This window comes from Crocodylus porosus, unplaced genomic scaffold (genome assembly GCF_001723895.1).
Source record: "Crocodylus porosus isolate Cpor-Errol unplaced genomic scaffold, CroPor_comp1, whole genome shotgun sequence".
NCBI lineage: Eukaryota > Metazoa > Chordata > Crocodylia > Crocodylidae > Crocodylus > Crocodylus porosus.
The window spans coordinates 1,237,956-1,260,130 of NW_017728939.1; the positions used below are offsets into that span (position 1 = coordinate 1,237,956).

Below are 22,175 nucleotides of genomic sequence, written 5' to 3' on the forward strand. Positions count from 1 at the left end.
ACCATTGTTAGACAACTGGGAAATGAGCACAGGAAAAGCTGAATTCAAAATAGCTTTACAGCGTTTGCTCATCGCACTGAAGACAGGAAGGTACTTCTCAGTCCGGCTACCCAGACTCTCAACCGACCCAACTCTGCCCTGATCAGACTAATGCTGGAGAAAGGAGGAGGGTCTCAGGCTTCAGCCACCAGGACAGGATTCAAGAGAGATGTCTCTGTTCGTAGTCACTCTGTGGGCACGTGCCTCCACCGCTCTCTCGTCCTCAGTCTCCTCATCTGTAAAATGAGGGGCAAACACTCGCGCACCCCATGGAAGTACTGCAGCAGTCGCAGTGCCTGTAAAGAACACCATGCTCCTCAGCTGCGAGAGCGGGGCCATAATTATTTAATTGATGCTAATCAGCCTGGGGCAAGTGAAGCATGAAACACACTTGACACACAACTTTCACATTTTGCTGAATTAATCATCACTGGATGTTTTCACTCTCCCTGGGCTGGATTCCAGTCTCAGCTACACCCATATAAACCTGGAGGCACTCCAAGGAAGCGAGACTTACTCCAAACGTACACCAGCGTAACTGCACTCTGGCTCTGGCCCCCAGACTCTGCTCGCGCTCTAGCTGACGTATATGTGCCCACATAATACACTTGGCGCCTGTCATCACAAGAGCTCCAAACGTTTTGCAAGGTGGGTGTATGTCATCCCCTTCTATAAGGGGAAAGAGGGGTGACAGAGACATTAAGGTACCACAAGGAGTTAGCAGCATGGCCAGGAATAGGTCCCAGGGTTCATGACTCACAGCTCTCACTCCTAACAAACCACAGCTGCACAACAGTAGAGGCAACCATATCACATCACATAGAGGAACTAATACACAGCATCAGCTGGCTTTTAAAGAACGGATACTGTTGGGTCTGAAAGACCCAGATCTGAGCTCTTCATCCTCACTCCCTTCACCGCACGCAAACATCTGCACAGAGCAAACGCTGTTACAGCTTACGATGGAAGTCGCATGAAAGTCCCTGCACTTCCTCTCTTCTGGTCTGCAACCCGTTATCCTGCACGTGCTCGTCTCGTCTCACGTAGATCTGCATTCGGCAGCCCGGGCGCGTGGAATTCCCCACACGCCACAAGCGGGTCGGGGCTGGGAGTTCGCTGAATGCCCCGATGGAGTCTGACTGCAGCAGCAGCGCTCACTGCCAAATTACAGCCCTGCACACATTCTTTCGAATCACGATTCAGCTCAAGCTTCATGGGTCTCCAGGGACACCAGCAAGTAGCTCCAGGCACCAAATTCAGGAAATCAGTGGGAGCTGTAGCAATCTCTCTGGATTTCCTCATCAAAGACTGTCACAAAAAGGGGGCAAAGACTGTTAAAACATTTTTGCTTTTTGAAAAAAATGTCGACGCCAACTTTCCCTCCTCTTCCATCCCAAACGTGACAGCCCTGGGCTGGTCCATGGAACCAGAAAGTGAAAATGGATTGCAAACAGAAAGTGAAACACAGCAATCGGCTTTTACTTGCCGAGCTACCTGATGCGAGTAAAGGAAACTTCAAATCAATACTGCAGAGGGCTGCTCTGTTCTGCATGGGGTCTTTTACTGCATTCGTCACTGCACTACCAAGCCTCTTCAGCTGTGCACCAACCTTTGAAGCACACGAACAATAAGGCTGAAGGGGCCTCTTTGGCTCCTGAGTCCAGCTCTCTGCCTTCTCAGGCAGCCGTTTATTTCCAGAGTCCGAAAATTCATCTACAGCCCCTGACACATGCCACGGCCCAAAAGAGCATGATCCAAACAAAACAGACCCTACAACAAGCCAGTGGCAAAAAGCAGGGGAGACAAGGACACCATCAGCGCCCTTTCACTGCAGTGGTGGGGACGTTACTAGGTTCATGCGTGGTCAGATGATCTTAGGAAGATGGCAGAAACCCCCAAAGTCCTTGCCAAACTGACCCGGGGAAAACACTCCTTCTTGGTGGCAAATCTGGGGTCACATTTTGTCACATGTCTGTTCTTTCATCCTCTCCTAGGGAGAAAACAGGCAGTGGAGTGTCTTGCTGTAATAGGGACGGCTTCATTATTGTGTTAATCGGAATACAAAGTGAAACACAGTTGGTTTTTTTTAACTTTTTGCCTTTTAATAATCTCAGGTTGGGATTGTCAGAGGTCCCCACGGTACTTTAAAAGCCAAACGCCACTGAGATTTAATGGGAGCTGGGTAACTAACTCTCTTAGCCTCAGTTGAAAATACCGTGAGGATGTTACTAGTTAACACAGAATACATTTAAACATAGATGTGTGTTATGCTGCTGATGTTTTTAATGATCACCCTTTACCAGACCTTAAGAGAAGTCCTTATATCAGGACTTACACAGTCTAATAGGCTCCTATCCCCGTACCAGGGAAACAAAGGCAAAGCCTACCATTTTCACAAGTATCTGGTAACTACGGGGGTCTCAAATAAGCCTGTTTTTTTGGGTTTTTTCCAGACAGTGCTGAGCACCTGCTTTTTAAAAATCAAGTTTCCTTGTGGGGGTCCCAAATACAGCACCCCCAGAAAAGAAGGTACCAAAATCATGAGTCACTTTTGAACACTTAAGCCCATTGGGAACAATGGGCCCCAGCTTGCAGAACAACTTAGGAGCTAAAAAAAAAAAAAAAAAAAAACTTAGCCAGCAGGATTCACAAGTCTATTTTGCAGACCCGGCACCACGGAGACTTCCTGTCACTTGTCACTTCTGGCCTGGAGCATCAGCACATGTCACGCAAGAGCGGAGTCTCTATTCATGTGCTGCTTTTATGGGAACATCCTCAGCTTTTGATTTCTGCAGCAGCTCAGCTCACTGCAGGCCCTTCATCATCAGCTCATCAAGCAAACCAGCACTAACGAAGGAACAACAGGTCTGCACCTGGAATGATAGGAAAGTGATGCCACCTGACCTCCAGTCCACTGACACCAGCAGGGGACTTGAATTGGCTTTGCAGGGCTTTGGATCAGGGCCCAAGGAACCAATCTTGAGAAGTGCCGATCACCCCAGGACGGCACCGGCGCATATGAAAACCATTGCTGGGGGAGTGTTTTGTGTCACAACGCTCACAGCACAGTCGCATTTTGAAACAACTATCACCTTTTACTCGTGACTCAAGTATGGAAATACAGATCCCTGTTGTGAAAAAAAATAGTAACAGCCACTGACTCGATCCACTTCTTGTCAACAAGGAAAGTGTTTTAAAGGTGTGGGTCCTACGTCCCAGTCAAGTAACTCTGATATGAGTAAGCCTAACAGGTCCCCTTTGATCGCCAATGTAATAACAAGATCCATATCGCTAGATCAGGCAAACAATCCCACTGAACATTTCCCATATGGAAGAACTGATGTGAATCTGACACTTCAGGCAATAATAAAAAGCATACATGAAGTTTTGGGTGCTTTTCTGGAATACAGACAGCGAAACCCTGTATGCGGCAGTGAAACTGTAGCCCTCCGACCGGTTTTAAAGACATGCCTTCCACATTAAAATAGTTCAAAGACCAAACAGGCCCTTCTCTTCTTAGAACGTCGGAAACTGCCAAGACTTCAGACATGCCCTGATTGGAAATTGCACGGGGCGTCCTCGCGCGGGGTGGGGGGTCCAGTGTTCTGCACAAGCTCCTGATCCTCCGGCTTACAAAGAAGCAAAATCAGTATTGTTTTGAACTTCCCTGCTGCACTGCAGAGCACGAACTGGCGCTTGATGGTGTGACAGGTCAGAGGCACAAAATCCTAGTTCAACTCTGGAGCACTGCCAGAACTCTGATCTGCTGGTTTAGCTTATTAGAGAGACCAGGGCGTTTATAAAAACGTGAATATCTGCTCCCAGACTTGGGCACTTGGATCTGCAGCTTTGTCCTACTTCCATGCAACTGCACCTGCAGCTGCAGTCATCCTGCAGGGACCGCTTCACCACTTTCCTCTCTCTCAGTGACTTGGCAACTCCCATGTCACATTCATTTGATCTGACCTCCCTTCAGTGCCTGCACTGGAAGAATGGTAGGGTTGTAGGGGGAGAGCTGGTTTATCACCCCAAGATTTGTAACTGCTGAATGCTGAAAATAAATAGAATTGGAATATCTTTGGCTTTTTGGTGTGGGTTGTTGGATAGTTAAGAACCAGCGTTTGCTATGGATGCCAATAGGAAAGTCACCCGCGGATGACAGTCTCCTCTGTGTAGAGAGTATAGCAACTATGCAATTCTCCCATTTCCATTAAGTCTTCAAAATAAGTGCTTAAGTAGGGCAGAAGCCTTGTAAAGGTTGTCAGCGTAAGGCTGAATGTCATCCCAACCTGAGCACAGGTCATACGACCAAGTTCCCCAGCGAGCGCTACAGAAACAAGCTACCTTTGAAATGAATAGCCTCAGCAGAGCCCGAGTTGTGCCAGCACCAACGCTCTCGATCAGGACAGATGGGAAAAGCGGTTGTTGACTCTTGCTCCCATAACTCAGAAATGACAGTGCTGAATTTTGCTCAGACTTTCCACGGAAAGTCACCTTTGGCCTGAGACTAAGCACGGGATACACCAAGCCAAGAGGAACTTGGTTGAGAAAGTTGTGATCCCCTTAAAAAAAGAGGTGAGGGAGTAACAGACTGGAAACTGGAGTGCAACCTTGTCTACAGCTTCAGCAGCTGGAAGGAGCTCAAATACCCCATATGCATTTAGAAAGATAGGGATCTACAGCTCACTTTTCCTGTGAATGACAGAAAATAGCAAGGACCACTGCTATTTTGACTGGCTTTTTCAAGTGAAGTCCAGAAGTTCAGGGGTGGAAGCAAAAGGGGAGGGGGAAATGTTAGAAGGAACTGTCTCTTCTTCTGCCTAACAAAGTCAACCACAGATAACTCATTATTCACATGTTTGAAGTTGGCTTGCTTACGCCATTTGGAAAGGGAATCAGTCACGCCGAGTCTTTGCTTTGGCTTCCTCCTGGCTTCTCAAGACACTGCCGCTACTGTCTTTTCCAGCCTTGAAAGAAAGAGAAAAGTGTCGCAATGCCCTTCAGCTTGCATGTTCTGTCAGAAGATTTACACTGCCTTTAACAACTGAAGGAAAATAATATTTAAGGGGGGAGGAAGGGGGGAAGTTTGATAATTTATAAAGATTTTCTAGCCTGTGGTGATCTGTGATGAATCGGCTGCCTCTAAAGGCATGAAAATAAATATCCCTTTTTGAAGGAAATAGGTTGGCTCCCATCCAGCTGGCAGGAAGTAGACAGATATGTTGCATTTACAGTAGGTCTTTTCTGTCTGAAGTCAGAACAGTGGGAGAGATGTTCATTAGACATAGCCTGGTGCTGATTAGCTGAACTTAAACCAGCCGATGGATCCATAACCCTTCACTCTCCTTTGACTTGCTGGGAAGCCCTTTAACTCTTTCTGGGCTCTCCCCACCCATCCACCCTGACCTGATGTGGCTGTTAATGGAGCAGACTCCAAAGAATATTTTTGTACCAGTGGCACATTATGCCACCAGATCCCAAAGCACTGGAAAACCCAATTTAATCAGAGAGCCAGAGTAACAGTATCAAAGCACCTGCGTGAGGACTTACGGGCCTAAGCTCTACTCTCCAAAGTGAAAGGCACTTGAGACCCTAAGTCCTACTGACTTTCAAAGACAGTAAACGATGTCTCATTTGGGGTGGTGCTGATTGTCCCGGGTTTCAACCGGCATGGAAACAGGAATGACAGCCATTTACATAGTGTAGTCCTTCAAACCCACCTGGCTGCAGCTCTGACCGCAGTGGCCAGCGAGAGCTCACAGCCTGACAGACTTGTCCCTGCAATGAGATCTCTGTAGCAAGCTTACTGTGCCCAGCAGTGACACCCTCACACGTGCCAGGCTGCCCCCTAAGCTGGATGTGGGGTAGCCACTCCAGGGGGGCAAATCAGCGCTGATTAGTGCCAGTGCCAATCAGCCCACCCCATTTCCTTTAGCCCGTTGGTGGCGTTGTGCAGACAGGTCACATCCCAGTTCAGGAGGCAGCCTGCACGGGCCAGCGTGCTCGAGGACACTGCCATTAGACACGGTACATTTACCACGCAAATGTGGCCTCAGCCTCCCAGGGCCAGATCTTCAGGCATTTTCAGGCACCTTTGACAGAGGCAGAACTTCCTGAGCACGTGAGCAAGGCAGGCCAACTGGGAGGAGTTCGGGTCCTAGCGTGGTTTGACACTACAGAAAATCCCATCTGGCACTTATATGAATCCTTAGGGGCCTAAGTATCTTTGGAAATCTGGTCCTAGGCCTCCTAAGCACATTAGGAACTTTTGCAAAGTGTACCCTGATACACCTCACTAAGTGCCCAGCAAATTCCACACTCATTGTGCCTGCTCCCACTTTCATCAGACTAAATTTGGTCTTGAATGGTCCTGTTCCTGTTGAAGCCAAAGTGAGCTCTTGCCGCTAAACCAAGCAGCACTGAGTACGTCCAGTCGATCGTTGGCACAAAGCTGCCGTCTTCAGTGAAGTCAACTGAGGATGTGGCCTGGAACTACCTACTTGCCTACCTGAATGACAAGATCTGAGGAACATGAGATGGAGAAACATGCTTCACAGTTACTATCACTGACTATATTTCACAACCCACTTGTTTCCTTGCATTAACACAGGAAAACCAGTCAGCTGCTCAGGACGCATCCTGGGTCTGAGCCATGCTTAACGGACAGCACTGACAAATCTCACATGCACCTCACTGGCAGCAGGATTGGCCATGTGCTCTAGGCCTGCTGGCTTCCAGGGTACCTGCTGCGAACAAGCAGTTGCATGAAGAAGGCATGTGTTAGGCTACACTGGCCAGAAATACTTTATGGGGGAGACAGAAGGAAGTCTGCTAGGCTCTAACCCTCTCTACTCAATGCATCGCAATACAGGTAATGTAAAAGGGAAGATGCATTTGGTACCTGCAGGTGCTCAGAGTAGCCAAATGGAAAGCCTTTGTCACCTAGTATTGTGCTCTTCCCCAACCACAACTGGGATGTAAGACACAAAGCTCAGACCCAGACTTTCCCAGGTTTTTGTGGGATTCCCATCCAGCTGGGGAAATAGTTAGATCGGTGCCCAAAATCTACCATTCAGCTCCCAGGTTCTGATTTGAGTCTGCCTCTAGCATGGATTGTCACACCGGCGATGCAGAAATTCATCCAGCACAAGCAAGGCGATGTTACAAGAAGGTAAGCCAAGAAGCAGCAGGATCTGAATCCTGTATGCACGCGGGGGGCAATTCCGGTCTTGTCCATGGACTTAGGCTGGTGGTAGGATGACAAGCATCCCCCTCCTCCAGTCTGAAGGCCATACATAGGGCACCTGCCCAACCTGGCCACAGCATGTCCAACAGCCCATGGGCTGCCGGAGCAGTGCTGCTCCCACGCACAAGCTTGGAATCCAATGGAGCCAGACCTTCACGGGCCCAATGACCCCCCGCTGCCACAGCTGCCCACCGAGCTGGACTCTGCTGCGCATGGGACACTGTAGGCCTCACCTGCCTCGCAGCTCTTGCGGCCTACTGACTTTGTGACTAGGAGGAGACATGTAGTAGAAAGCACACAGGACCTGGAGCCATGTGGAATCTGTGGTCTACACCACTCCCTTTTTCATACTGATTCACTGGAAAGAGTAAGATAAACTGCAAAATCATTTTTAAGCCAGTCCTCCCCAGGCTACGGAGGATCGCTGGCTATTCCAGAAGGGGTCACTGGTGTTATCTAGCAGAAGAACAAGAGCTGAGGCACTGGATCTCATCCTACTCTCAGCTCCCACATCATTCCCAGCCACCGGTCGAGCTGAAACGCTCTTTCAAAAGCAAGCAACAAGATAGATGCTGCCCCGCCGTGCAATGTGAGCTTGTGGTTTTGTTCGATAGCCCAGACCTTTAGCAGCTGTATTCCCTGAAATGAGACTTTGCTTTTAGCATTGACTTTTTTTTTTTTTTTTTTTCCCACGCAGCCCTTGCATTATCTTCTCAGATTTGCTCATCCTGCCAAGTGCTGGGGGCTTGCACTTTATTAATAACCCCGGAGATCCGCTCCTCGCTAAGTTCTAATAAATTCCCTTCACTTCTGCAGCATCCTTTGTTCTGGAGGCATCGTAGGGCTTTGTACGCAGCTGGGTCAAACTGATCCCAGGTTTTACTGAGCTACCCCCTCCCCTTGCTCACCAGTGATGCCAGCCTTGGCTGTAGGTTCCTCCCCATCACGGATGCCTTTAGGCTCTCTCTGATGCTATCTTGTTTCCACCTTTTATCCTACCCTTGCTGCACCGCCCTCAAATCATTCCTCTCTGCTACTGGATGGGCAAGTGGTGAGCTACAAAACTGCTTGTTTTGTTACCTCCTCCTCACCATGCTCATCCATGTTGTCCTCCTCTTGCTTCCTGCCCGACATCTAGACTGGCAGCACTCCAAGGAAGGAGTCATCTCCTTCAGGAACTCCAGAGAGCACCTGGCACAGCATCTCCCTAATCCCCAAGTACAGCGTCTAGCCATCACCAGAATGCAAACCGCATACACGAACGACTAACAAAATTACTGGGAGACTTGGCTACAGGTGATATAAATCACAAAGTCATTTCTCACTCTGCCATACTGCCTTGATTAGGAAAAAAATGGCAATTTTAAGTGAAATAGTTTAAAAATTAATGCAATTAAAGTCATAAATATGATATAGCAGTATCATTATAATAATTTACTAATAGTTAGTCTTTCTGTTAAACCTGAGATTGCCCTATGAGTAACAGCTCAGCCACACAGCTGACCTGAAGAAGAGATCCTGGAGCTCTGAGCACAAGGGTGACTCTCTGTACCTGCATAGCTCCCATCACCCAAAGATCTCAAACCATGCCCTGGACACTTGGCTAACCTGCACTCAACCTGTCTGAAGCAGGGGGTTGCAGGCCCAGATTTTACTGGTCAGGGGACAGGGCTGGGAGTGCCCTAATGCCTAATCCAGGGCCTGAAGCTCCAGGAACATTTCTCCCTTGGTGTTTGGTTCCATATGGCTCTGTCCTGCCAGGTGCTGTGGACATCTCATGGTCTCCGACTTTCCCTGTGGGACTGGGCCCGTGATGGGTTAACTGCATAGCTGTGCACAGAAGACATTAAAGGACGATGTAGTTTCACATAATTACTCGAGATGCATGTATGAACAGGAGCCCAGAAATGCCTTGGTAAGAATGCAGTGCAACATACAATTTAACCCTGGGTTTATTCTTACCCCGCCCCCCGGACCAAACCACATTAACGATGAGAAATGAGCCTTCACGGCAAGGGCTGGTTTGCAAGAACTTCCAAGTGAACTTGGGAGCTCCTGAACCGCGCACTCCATTCTCCTCTCACCCGAGGCAATATGCAGGAGTCAGGGGAGCAACGCCTGACTTGCCTCCATGTCTGCGAGAGGGGGCTCAGGCCTCCCCCTTCCACTCTGTAACTGGGCCTCCAGCCGCTGCAAGCCACTGTAACACTGTTGGCTTCCACAGAGTTGCACCAGCTTTCCCTGGCCCGCTCAGTCGGACATGCAGAAGATGGTAGCACTGGCTGCTAGCTCTGCAAGGCCTCTATTCAGCAAGGCACAGAGGGTACACTTACTGGGCAGGCAGAGGTCGGTCTCACTGCCAAGGCATTACGCCTGGCCCGCTCACTCCAAGCACGGGGGCCCCAGCAGTGAGGTGGTGCAGACACCTGGGGTGCCCCGGCACCCGGGTTTCCAGCCTGCACAAGAGCAGGTCCCTCCCTGGGGTTTGTGTGCGTGCAGCGGGAAGGCAGGACCGTCACCTCGCTGCCGAGCTCCGTCACTACGGCGTAGACGTACTTCAAGCGTGACTCCGCTTTGGGTGGAGGATGTCAGCGAGACTCCTCGCAGACTTTAATTCAAGCATGTTCCTAAGTGCTTTGCTGGACTGAGACCTAAAGCACGGCCTCCTTAATGGAGAGCAAGTGTCTTTTTGGTAGATCTGGCTTTTGTGGGTTACTTTATTTACGTCTCCTAGAGACGTGCAACCAACAACCACACAGTGCATGATGTAAACAGCACGGGAGAAAGCAGCATGTTTCTTTGGACCTCAGCTCAGTCCAAGCATTTTCTTTTCCTGTCGTTTGTCTCCATTAAAAGAGTAAATGGGACAGGGAAGTGAGGAAGGAGCTGGATGGCCTCAGTCCAGAAGAAGCATGACTGCTCAATCAAGTCATCCCGAGGCAGCTGACTTGGCTGTCAAACAGAGACACGGTTCTTAGCAAAAATGGATGAGAAAGATCTTGCCCCTTTCTTGGCTCAGGCGGGTCATACCTGAAGTGAGCACACATTCGAGCGGCGTCAATGAACCGCGTGGCTTCTAACTAGAGCTGTTCAGAGGATGGGAGGGTGGGGCAGGGGCGTCACCAAAAACATACCAACAGCGACTTCAAAAGAAAAAAGGCCTTCGCTGAAAACTTTCCGCAAAGAGAACAGAGCTGTAATAGAAACCTTGAAAAATGAAAACTTTCAGCCAAGATCAAAAGCGTTGGGCAGGAAAAGTCAATGCAAAGTAATTTTGCCCCAGGTCAGGTCAACCCCCGCTGAAATATTCCCGGGCAGTTGAGCAGTAAACGCCGTGCTCGCCGGGGCCCCGAGCCCTGCCTCTCTTCCACGGGCATGTCGACGGGGCACACTGGGACCAGTACAGGGGTCAGTAAGAATAGGGGCCGTTAAGGGACACCTGCAAAGCCAAGGACACCCAACAAAACTGCCTGACGTCCCAATATCATTTCACACACCAGGGATCTGGGAGTCTATTAAAAGCCAGTCAAGACTCATCTCCCTTTTCCCCAGTCACTGAGATTGTGTTCAAGTAAATGCATTTAATCCATAACAAATGTTTCCTGATTCACCAGGTACATGCAAAACTGTTGGGGCTCTTTACTGAGGTGGGATTTTGTTATTAAAGGAGCCAGCTGCTGCTGAAAAAGGAAAAGAAACAACCCTTTTTCTTAATTAAAAGAAAACCATTGCAGCAATTACCAGCCAGCTAGATTGCTATAATGCCCTCAGGGGTGTGCACAGGCCCCTTGCTGCTAGAGATCAGTGCCGCAGGCAAGTTGTGCTGGGTGCCTGCTGCCCGGAAGAGGGCACGGAGCATTTAACCAGCTACCAGGCAGGGGGGGGAGGGGTCAGGAGGGGGACTTAGTCCTGGTGCCATGGACAAACTTTAATCCACAGATTTAGATTCAACCTCCCTAAATTCCCCTGCCTTTTGACAAGCAGCTCCTCTCTCCCACAGAGCCAAGTAGTGCAACTCTCCAGTACCGAGCAACCGCTGCGCTTCACCCCAGAAGTGACCGCATTTCAGCGGCAGATAAAGAGGTCTCAGGCAGGATTCGGTACTTGCTTTGCCTGGGTAAGGACGGTGACGCTCAGGTTTCTTTCGTAATACTCGCTACCGTGGGACGTGACAATCTTCCAGACTTAAGAGTTATTCAATATTTCCTCTCTACTCCCTGCCTGAGAAGAGGATGGGTCTAGAGAAATGATAAATCTTTATAGTTTAAGTACTTTATGAGCTTAAAATTGCCATCATTTGTTCCAATGTAATACGCACAAATAGCTTTCTGTGAAGTGGTGAGGTCATCCATTTATTTAAAGTTAATGTTGCTTGCTTTATGTGCAATAATATTTATTGCTTTATCTACCCTTATTTCCTGTAATTTTTTTACATTTCCCATTTTTAGTAATTCCTGGTCAAACAGAGATGTTCCATATTTATATCTAGCTTAGGATGAGCAGGAAAAGGAAAAAACCCTAATAATATCCCAAACGACAACCTCAGAGGAGTGCTTAAGCAACTAGCCTGGTCTTAATTACACAAACATCTCAAGTTCTAGTTTTATTCATCCCCTCTGAGAAACTATTTTTGCCAAGATAAAGATCGGGAACTGCACTGCACTGGCATAACGCGCCCTGCATCTTGAGTCTGAGACGAGCTTCCAAGAAGCAGCCCCTTCGCTATTTATCATCTCCTCCTAGAGGGTTTTTTGTTTTCCAAACTGCATAAAACTGTCCTATGTTAAACCAGAAGCAAGCGCTCCCCATCGTCATTCTTCGGGGCAGCGCCGTTTGCTTCTCAGGATGTGGACTTGGGCTATGGAGAGGAGAAAGGCCCGGATTCCCCGCTGACACCACCAAGGAAGAGTTCAAGCAGGCAGGGGCAATTAGGGGCCCCAGAAGCCACAGTCCTGCAGCATTCGACCTCCTGCCCCCTCCACAGGGCTGGGGCTGGACAAGCTAAACCATCAGGCAACGGGGGAACTATTTCTCCACTTTACAAGCAGCAGGGATTTCCTTGTGGAAAAAAGCAGGCTTTTTCTATCTGCATCGTCTTGTACAAAATCCTACTTGGCGCTTTAAGGAAGCCCTCCCTGGCGCAGAGGGACGGTGGAGCAGCGGCTGGGGCAGGGCCAGGGAAGCAAAGCTTCTGGAGGAAGCATCCTGCCACCGTGCAGAAGTGGAAGAGTGGCTCCAGAAGTAGAGCAAAAATGCTCGGCTGCCTTGAATTTCCCCACGGGTCTAACAAGCCTCGCTCCCTGCTGGACAGTCTAGAGGGAGCCCGAGATGCCGAGTTGGAGGGACCTTCCCCGCAGGCCAGCTTTGCTCAGCATAGGCTTCGAACAAGGAATGGAAGAGCGAGGCTGGTGAGCTCACACGTGACCACGGCCCCCTTAAACAAGGGCATTTATTAAAGGAAGCGGACCTTGCTGAGAAACCAGGCTGCTTCCACGCAGCTCGAGTCCCAGCTTTGTTCACCAGAAACGAGCCCCTGCGTGGAAGTCCAGCCAGCGTGGAGAGACATCTAGTGGCTGAATACCACGCTGCTCCCAAAGCCACGCCAGCAGCACTTGTCCGCCCTCGGCATTTCACCAAGCGCCCCAAACTGGAAAGGAGGAGTCGGAAAAGCCAGGCGCAGCGCGGAGCGCGCTGAACGCAGACCGAGCTCTTCCCAAGCCAGCGGCGCCCCCCAGTCCCCGCACAGATCTTTGTGAGATACCCACACCGCTGTCCAAGCCTGAGGAAATCCAAACGTCCCCGCTCTTTACAGCAGTGAGAGCGTGTATACATGCGTGATGCACACGTGTCCCATTCGGAGCTTTCTAGACCCTCGGACCAGACAGGACCATTAGATAACCTAGACTCCGCCTGGAGATCACGTGCTGGTATGTTTTACGCACTGACCCCTCCATTGAGTCAGGAGACCACAGAGATCTCTTGGTTTCCTGTCTAATCCAAAAGTTGCTCTGTATAATGATCTTATTACAGTTTAAATGAATCTCTTTTCCTTTTGGAGGAAGTGTGTTGTGGATTTATGCAAATGCTTCTGCAACGCACGTCAACACGACAAAAATATCCTTCAATCAGCCTTCCAAAAATACCACTCATTTGCCTACTTGGCTTGATGAGTAAGTAAAACACTCTCATCATCCCGGCCACTGGCAGTGACCTGATTTTGTGTCTGACTTGGTTCATTTTCATGCTGCGGCAAGAGTGTCGCTGGTGATCGAGCAGTCACCCGAAACAAAGCAGTCACTGACTTTCACAGCACTACATTCATTTACATCAGCTACTTGGCCCACTGGCCCCAACAGCGATACCTGGATTCGCAAGGGAAGGATCTGGTCTCGTAAGCCTGACTTTGCATCAAAGGAGTTAAAAAATGCACACGCACGTGACCTTAATTAGCACTGCTACCGTATGACTGGAGAGGTGGTCCCTGGATTTCAACTCGGAAGACCTGGGTGCAGGTTCCAGCCTTGCCACAGCCGGTCTGCGCGAGGGAGCTAAAACCTTCCCGTTCCTCTCGCTCTAAACATGTGGAGAGACGTAGCTAATGACTTCTCTCTGCCTCCTGGGGTTATTGCAAGACTCAGCCCACGTGCGATTGTGAGGAGCTCAGTCAGCGGCGGTGGAAAGCAGCACAGAACGATCTCCGATGGCCCGACCCACACTTCACCTGCTTGCTGAACATGCCCCGCTCAGGAACGGCTTCTGCCTCCCGCGCATAGCTCGGAGGCTGTCGTCTCTCCAGACGCCTGGAAAATGCCACTCAGCGACATGCAGCTCACTGAAGGGGCTGGCATGTGATTAGTGAATTTATGCACCATTTACTTTAATTGTTTGACCTCCATGCAGTCATATTTCTTGGTGGGAACTGAAACATTTCTTCCTTTCTTATTAACCGTGCAAATAAAGGAAGCCCTAAAGAGATGCTCTTTGTAACTAGCAATTACTGAGGAGTCAGAAATTTGGCCAGACTCAATAATTGTTGTTGTTTCTTCAGGAGAAGGGGGGAAAAATGAAGTTAGCAAGAAAATCACCAACCCTACAATTTATTAAATGAGTAATTTCATGTGTGTTATGGCATTTAAGCCATGAAGAAGACATCAAACTGGTCAAGAGATCAAGTTTGCATGCCTTGATGCATCTGAGTTTTTTGGAAAACCTCCCTAAGGAGCAATTTAACATGAAGTCTGGCTCCAAAAGCAACAGGACCAAGCTACCCCTTTTGGAAATCTCCAGAGGTCTGTGACCACAGCTACGTGGCGGGGTGTGGCGTGTTTGCTCTCCCAATGTCAGCAAAAGTTGAAGGAAAAATCACGTGCAGGCTGAAAGAGAGGGTGGCAGAGCCTGATGCAAAGCCCACCGAAACGGATGGCGAGGGAGGGCACACGGGGCGACTCAGTGCCCAGCTCACATGTGGAAAGCAAAGGGCTGGAGAAACAATAGATTGAATCTTGTTTCAGGATTTCCAAAGTATCAGAATGATTTGTGGGAGGACTAACGCATGCCAAACTAGGGACAGAGAGGGGGAGCCAGGGGGGGTTTAAAGTTGCACTCGCTCTAAACCAGATTAATAACACCTTTGCTTAAAAGGGAGGCAGAGGGAGGACGCTCCGCGATGTTCATGTTCTCGGGACAGGTCACTGACCTGGAGACCCAAAGACACTCAAGGGGCTTCCTGGTACAGCCCTGCCTTAGGGTAGCAAAGCACTAGGGTTAATCTTACACAGAGAAAATGCCTATAATTTTCACAACTTCAGTTCGCTACAACTACCATGGGTGTGATCCAAGAAAGGACAGGGCTTCCCTGAAAATCTGTCCCAAGTCTTTCACTAAGCTGTGTGTGCTGTGGTAGAAAAATCAGTAGATTTTGGGTGGGCTTCCACAGAACGGAGACAGGCTGGATCAAGCTGATAGCGAGGTGCACCACTATCAGATCAACACCTGTGTTTAAGGAGCTACCAAGTCAGGTGGAGATAGGCCCTCATTTCCTTCATAGAGGACCTGCACCAGTCCCAAACTTTTCCCTTTATTTCTGTTGGCCAGATCCTCAGGTGCTGTAAGGCAGCCTTGCCCCACCCAAGTCAATACCAACTAATGACCTTTACTTACAGAGTAGTCTGAAACGAGGCAGGACACAAACCTTCCCAACCCGGTTCACTTCCGCACCAAAGCCCTACACACCCTGTCGCTCAAGAACTGTCTATACAACACGTTGCATGTAATTGTGCACTGAAGCCTCTCTCGGATGCCTGTAGTGATCTTTGCACACCCTTTCAGGTACGCCGATGCTCTTCCCAATCAAGGGTGCACGACATTACACCTGTCTGGCCCCTGCCCCCAAACCTCTCATTCCTTCTTTCTGCAACCAAACCTCAGAAAGTTGCAAAAGGATTGTGGGGGTGTTGCAGATATTGGAGGGTCACTGTTCTACAGAGTCCAAACAGAAACATCAGTTAGAAAAAGTGAAATGGTGCCTTCACGTATTTTAATGAGAAACCTCCTTGCATGCATCTTCCTAAAGATGTGCATCTGTCTTTTAAAAGACCTTTACACCAGCTTCTGAGTCTCTGCTGGCATCAGGCTAGACCTTTTCCCTAGCTGCACAAAAATGGCTAGAAACGCTGGTGAAGCGCTCACATCCCATGGCAATGGGTGTGGTCCGAGAACCAGATAGATACGATAAGGTACCAAGGGCGTGGGGAGCGGTAAATGAGGCGTGCCTGCCGTGCTATACACGATGCAGGATGGGGTGGTAGAGTATGGAGGTTTTTCTTGGCCTCAGTTTGTGCTGGACAGAAAGCCACAAGTGAGTTAGTTGTGTGTCATACCAAGTGATGGCTGTGAAAACCTTTATCCTTCTCCTGCTCGTACTCTTAGGGGCCCGTGAACACTGCCTAGCAATAGCGTGGTGCTGTGTGACCCGTCCCTGTAGTGCTAAGACACTTCTGACTATGCACAGGTGCCATGCCAGTCTCTCCACACTCACCCCGATATAAACCAGCAGGGAACGAACCAGCCCAAACACAGCTGTATTTACAAGCATAAAGGAGGATTTCCTCACCCTCCCAAACCACCCTCTTTCTGGGACTTCCTCCTGGTCCTCTACATCCCCGAGTCAGAGAAAATGACCCACTGAATCCAGCTGCCATACAGGGCCAGCAGGATAGGCCTCACAGTCTGACCCAAGCTCCAGTACTTTGCTCCCTTTAAAACAAAAAGACCGCAGAAGGAAGGTGAGAGTAATACCTTTTACAGACTTCTGAAAATAGCTTCTCAGCAAACTGGGCTGTGTTTTCACACCCGATGCATAGAGCAACCAACATGTGGGACCCCGAACCCAGGGCGATCCACAGAAACGGGGCGTGCTACGGACCTCCAGAGCTGGAAGTAATCCAGCCAGGACTGGAAGGATGGGGGTAACCACCCGGATGGTGCAGCAGGCAGGCTTATTAGCACACGTGGACCAATGCAGCGTTTCAGCACGATGCTGCCTGGAGCCTTCCTCAGCTGGCTGAGACTCCTGCCATGGTGAACGGGGAGCAGCTGCTTTGCCTGGCTTGTAAAGATTCAGGACAATATTTTCCAAATTGGAGATGAAGCTCGCAGCTAAGGGACACTGGGAAATTTGGAGCCACCCTGGAGAACTGGCAGTGGCGCTCACTTTGCCAACACGCTGCCATCTGCCAGGGATACACCCAGATGTTACGGTCTGTCAGGGGAGGGGGCTCCCATTTCTAGTCCTGATGGTTTGCATGAAATTGGATCTTACTGGGCCAGGACTGTTTCTTGCTCTGCACATCAGATCAGCATAATCTGAGGGGGAAAGAGAGTTCCACATTTGCAAGGAAAGGAGGAAAATAATTTAAGAAAGTTTATGCAAAACTAATAGTGGAGCTTGCTGGAAGCTTCTCAGAGGTTTGGAAAACAAGAAGGAGATCCAGCACAGGCGAATTACTGGGCAGGGGACAGGGGAGGAAGCCCAAGGTGGATCAGCACTACCATTTATCATGTAGCAATTCCCATCCCACATATAGTAGGAAGAGTTATACCCACACATCTGTGCACCATCCCAATTAATCCTGTGTGCGCATTGTGGGCATCTACCAGTATGACCAACCCCAATGCAGTTGTTTCAGGCAGAAAATAAATAAGGGCATTTTTAACTGAAACTTTGAGAGGAATGACACCGAAGCAGACTAAAGGTACCAGTGATAAAACTTGCCCTTGACCTGTGTTGGGGGAGTCTGCGATGGCCTCAAGGGGTTTGGACCTTGCTCACATCCCATGTAAAAGGCAACTCAACACTTGTTAACAACAGACTAGTACCAGGACTGGACACCAGGAAAGAAGCTCAACATAGTATCACTTCCAGTTGGATGTCTTCTACCCAAGAACCAACTAAACTTAGGCCCACTTGGCTAGTGAGAGCTGACCATACCCCAGCCCACTACACAACAGCTGCTCTCAGGTTTGGGTGGTCATTCATTTCAGAGGAAGCAGCCAATACAGTAGAAGATGAACATTTTAAAGGTGTGCCTATACAACAGACCCCAGCCGTCATGCATACAGGTCAGCAGCACAGGTACAGCCCATGACCACGAAGCAGCACTCTGCTCCCAGACCTGGGGGCACCGGGGGAAGGATTATTCTACAAGAGCTGAAGTCTGCACTAAAAAGATTTACACTTTTCTTTTAAAATGTAAGAATTTAACTTTTGGGCCCTCAGAGTCTGCTGGTAAGAGTTGCTGTGCTATGTATGACAAGTGCACACGACATCCGTGGAAGCTGCAAAAGACTGGCACAAAGTCAGACCCTGCTTATGCGAATAGAAATCATGATGCATTTACTCATTCATAACTAGAGAGCACTCATGTCTGCCAGTAGTTTCAGCGGACAGGGATCCAGAGCACAGTATTAGTTCATTCATTAAGTAATAATGAATATAGTCCTTGAAAAGGAAAAAATGTTTCAAGCAAGAGTACAAGACCATGAGAAAATGCTTCATTTTCAGCAGATGCAGTTATTAACAGCAGTGTGACGTGTGCAATACAGGCAGAACGTGCATACAACTGGAGCAGGTTGACTGTGTGACAGATCTACTGGAAACCCTGGGAGTGTCAGGGGAAAGATTATTCTGAGCCAAAATTTAAGCTAAAATGATTTACATTTTTCTTTTTATATTGAATAATTTATGTTTTTAATTATAATGCACCAGTAATGGGAAGGTGAACCATGGAAAGAAAAGAAAGCCATTTCCTACATTAAAGTGACATCGGGGCTACCCAGCCTCATTCGGTATGGAAGGAGGGATGGCTCTTCATTTCCTTCAGGTCCCAGAAGAGTAGCCTGCTTGCCTGTCTACGTTGTTCTTTTGCTGGAGGGGAAACATCTCCGTTAATCAGGTTTCCCAAGTGTAACTCTAAACATTGGAAACAGACTTTATGCTTGGAGCAGCCTGAGCCCTGATACTGCGAATACGGGAGGCTTTGAAAGTTTCCCACTCCGGCTCCTCTGAGCAGCGCTCAGATCTCGCAGGCGCTGGCTGCATTTCATTTCCACCTCGCTGGAGCAACCTCTGTGGAACTGCTTTGTCCCTCTTTCTGGGAGGAAGGAGTCAAACTTCCTCGGGTTTTCTTTACGAGGGCTCCTTCCTTTGGGAGGAAGGGTGATCTTGTGATCAAGGTACTCACTGGGGCTCAATCCAGAGTTCTGGGTTCAATCAATTAATCAATGATTATTGATTATTTGCATTAGATTAGAACACCACCTAGGAGCCTACTCGTGAACCAGGACCCCAACATATTAGGTGTTGTACAAAAGAATGCTGGTCCCTGCTCCAAAGAGACTGCAATCCCCGTATAATACGAGGAACAACCGCAGGTTTGAGGCTGGAAGACAGGAGCCTGCCAGTTCTAATCCTGCTCCCACGCTGGTTTGCTGTGCAGCTTTGGCCAAGTCAGTCACTGCCATTGGGCTCCCTTCCTGCCCACATCCACACAGCCCTACTGAAGTCGCTCACCGGGGCTGGACCCATGTGCTTGCAAGCAGGACACTGCTCTTAGCTCGGCCCCCTCTGCAAAAGGGCCGTGATTGTCCTTAATGTGATAACAGACTTGGCTTTCTGGCCTTCAGCTTTCGCCATGTAGTTGCAGTGACTTCAGGGTGGCTCCAGAGGCACCAGCAAGAACACCCACGACTGAAGGGGCCAGGCTTGCTTTACTCTGTGCCTGGCTGAATTGGTGCACGGGGTGTACCATCACTCTAAGACACGGGTGGGCAATTATTTTGGGCGGAGGGCTGCTAACTGAGTTTTGGAAAGCTAGTGAATGCCACATGACAGGCAGCCAGGGGCAGATAAATATTAATTTTCTAAATTTTTTAGGGGCCCCATGGGCTGGATAGAATGGCCTGGCAGGCCGCATCTGGTGCACGGGACGCATTTTGCCCACCCCTGCTCTAAGACAATAAAGGAAGAGAGAGAGAGAGAGAGAGACTTAAATTACTCCATTTCCTCCAAGGGAAGATCAGATTTGCACTCATGAGGCCCTGTATGTAGCGGGACCAGGTTCACGCAACTCTCAGCAAGGAGCTCACCCACGGATGTTTGACCGTGGCTGCAGAAGGGAGCTGGGTACTGGGAAGTGGGTCCAGCTCACTCCAGCCTTGTTTGCTGTCCTCTCTGCGAGCCAGCCCTAACACAGCCCGCCTCTCCCCACTTCTTGAAACGTTTGGCTGGTGGTTTGAAACGTTGAAGATATTCCTTCAAAAGTGACAAGGAGGCTAAGACAGGAGGAGGTGTCAAGAAGAAAAGAACAGCTGACTGTGCTGACGGCACAAGACAAGGATGGAGCACTGGGTCTAAGATCTGGCGAGGAAGAGATCAGTAAAGACATCTCAGAGCAAGGGCCAGACCCTGCGCGGGAGGGATCCTTAGAGGACGCTGGAGAGGAGGAGCCCCAGGAGCAATTGTAAGGGAACGAAACAGAAAGGGGGGCACCATGTGCGGGGCTAAAGGGGCACAGTGTGGAGAGGCAAGTAAGGTTGAGAGTGGGGGCTTTAAAATGAGAGTGATTAAAGCAGCTTTGAACTGAGGAGGGAAGGGTGGGGTCGGTGGAGTTGGAGAGGTTTGGGAGGAAAGGTTCGGGAGGGAAGATGAAAATGGCCACGAGGCGGCTAGGAGATGGTCTGGCATCACCAGTGCAAGTGCACGGAGAGCAGATAAAAAAAGTGATCTGCATCCACGACAGAGGAGAAGGAGAAGAGTTGTGGGCAAGGCAAGGGGATGGGGAAGGTGGAATTTGTGCACCCATTTGCCCAAGGCCAGTTGCTGCTGCTACAGGGCTTCAGACAAGCACTTCTCCAGTGCCGTGCCTCCTGCAGCCTCTCGTGCAAGCAGCTGTGGAGGTTACGGGCTCCGCACAAGGGCTGCAGTTTGTCTCAGTTGGGTTCTCTCTAAATAAAGAGCTGCAAAGAAAAAAAAAGGAAATTCCACAGGAAGTTCAAATATTTTATTACTTCCTGTTTGTACAAGCATGTCAACACTTGGCACTACAAGTGCAATTTGTTTAGAACCGTAGGTGTCAACATGAAAAATGATTTTTTTTCCTCCCAGATCCGAGCCATGAAGAGTTTTAGCAAAATAAAGATTTGGAGACAGAACCGAGGCATTTCAGAGGGAGAACGCCCCTAACTGCAGGCAGTCAGTGGTCTGGGGTCTCTGCAATAACACCGACACGAGCTGCAAAATTCCCTGCCAGGTTCATTCCATGTCCACATGTTCGAAGCCTGGCCTCTCCCACGGCCGCTCTTGTGACTGATTGCAGGTGAAAGCAACAGACACCACCAAAACCTCGTGACACTACCAACGACACCTCGCCCCAACTGCTCGGCGGGTGCTCCTTAGATCAGCTGCTACGTTTTACCACTGCTTGTGCCTGCCGCCAGCTGCGGGTGCAAACCCGGGGCTCAGGCTGAGGTCCCTTGAAGACAGGCCTGCCAGTGATTTAATATGCTGCCCTGATGCTTCTGCTCGCATCACACATGGGATTTAATCTGGTTAAGAGCCAACATGGGCCCCAGCTCTCGCGCTCCCACCACAGCACGCCAGCTGCATTGCAGCAGCCTGATCCAAGCCGCAAAGGGCAGTGGGATCCAGTGCAGGGCTCCAGACTGACCTGTTCTAGGGATTAGGCTCAAATCCCTAATCCCTCCCCTTCAAATCCAGGGGGTCATGGTCTGCAGTTACAGTTTGGGCTCATCGTGCGTTAAAAAGCTTGCTGAAGGACAGACCCGAAGTAAGCAAAACCCAGGAAAAAGCTCTCTGCTCCAAAGGCTTGGCGAAGGGGTTAGAGGAAGACCAGACACGAGGGGGTGGTGCATGCAGACAGAGTGTGCTTCTGTTTGAACACCTAGGAGAACATTTGCTTGGGGAATTTCTCCGCATTTGAGAAGATGATGCCCACGGCTTTCCCAGGACCCTCTTACAAATGGCTGCTTCTTTCCATACTAAGGATGCTCTTCCTGTCAAACCAGATCAACCCAATCCCCACCAAGTGCTCTCTCCTGCCTCTAGCACTGCCTGCCTGCCGCTGCAAGAGAACAGACAGCACAGAGCATCTTGCCAATCATGCGAGGCTGCAGATGAAGGGGAGAACCATCATTGCCCTGCAGCAACGAGTTCCTGACGTGAATCGGGAGGTGTGGTCACACCGTGCCGAGCCAAATGTGTTTACTGGCAGTGATTTTATCCAGCCCCTTTTACCAACCAACCGGCTAGAGGATTTAACTCGACGATTCCCCTGTGGCCATGAGTTCTAGCGGCTGATCGCATGCAGCATAT

At 49.5% G+C, this 22,175-nt stretch overlaps 1 protein-coding gene across 1 annotated transcript in view; it reads right to left on the reverse strand.

The window, feature by feature from the left end:
• RUNX3 (runt related transcription factor 3) overlaps window positions 1–22,175 on the reverse strand; it is a 51,525-nt gene that overhangs the window by 20,060 nt on the left and 9,290 nt on the right. The window lies entirely within an intron of this gene.